The 531-nt window shown below is 46.9% G+C and overlaps 1 long non-coding RNA gene across 1 annotated transcript; it reads left to right on the top strand.

Moving 5' to 3' along the window:
- The first annotated feature begins 64 nt into the window (after positions 1–64).
- LOC106512351 (uncharacterized) lies at positions 65–525 on the top strand. The gene is made up of 3 exons (XR_001309657.1): positions 65–118; positions 168–271; positions 321–525. It is a non-coding gene; the product is annotated as an uncharacterized LOC106512351 (long non-coding RNA).
- The last annotated feature ends 6 nt before the right edge of the window (positions 526–531 follow it).

The following is a 531-nucleotide window of genomic DNA, read 5'->3' as shown; positions in this document are numbered from 1 at the left end:
GTTGGTGTCTGAGGGTCCAGATGTTTGTTGGTGTCTGAGGGTCCAGATGTTTGTTGGTGTCTGAGGGTCCAGATGTTTGTTGGTGTCTGAGGGTCCAGATGTTTGTTGGTGTCTGAGGGTCCAGATGTTTGTTGGTGACTGAGGGTCCAGATGTTTATCATCTGAAGGTCCAGATGTTTGTTGGTGTCTGAGGGTCCAGATGTTTGTTGGTGTCTGAGGGTCCAGATGTTTGTTGGTGTCTGAGGGCCCAGATGTTTGTTGGTGTCTGAGGGTCCAGATGTTTGTTGGTGTCTGAGGGTCCAGATGTTTATCATCTAAAGGTCCAGATGTTTGTTGGTGTCTGAGGGTCCAGATGTTTGTTGGTGTCTGAGGGTCCAGATGTTTGTTGGTGTCTGAGGGTCCAGATGTTTATCATCTAAAGGTCCAGATGTTTGTTGGTGTCTGAGGGTCCAGATGTTTATCATCTAAAGGTCCAGATGTTTGTTGGTGTCTGACGGTCCAGATGTTTATCATCAAAAAGTCCAGATGTTT

This window comes from Austrofundulus limnaeus, unplaced genomic scaffold, assembly GCF_001266775.1.
Source record: "Austrofundulus limnaeus strain Quisiro unplaced genomic scaffold, Austrofundulus_limnaeus-1.0 Scaffold5954, whole genome shotgun sequence".
Taxonomy (NCBI): Eukaryota; Metazoa; Chordata; class Actinopteri; order Cyprinodontiformes; family Rivulidae; genus Austrofundulus; species Austrofundulus limnaeus.
This window is presented reverse-complemented; position numbering and strand designations above follow the sequence as displayed.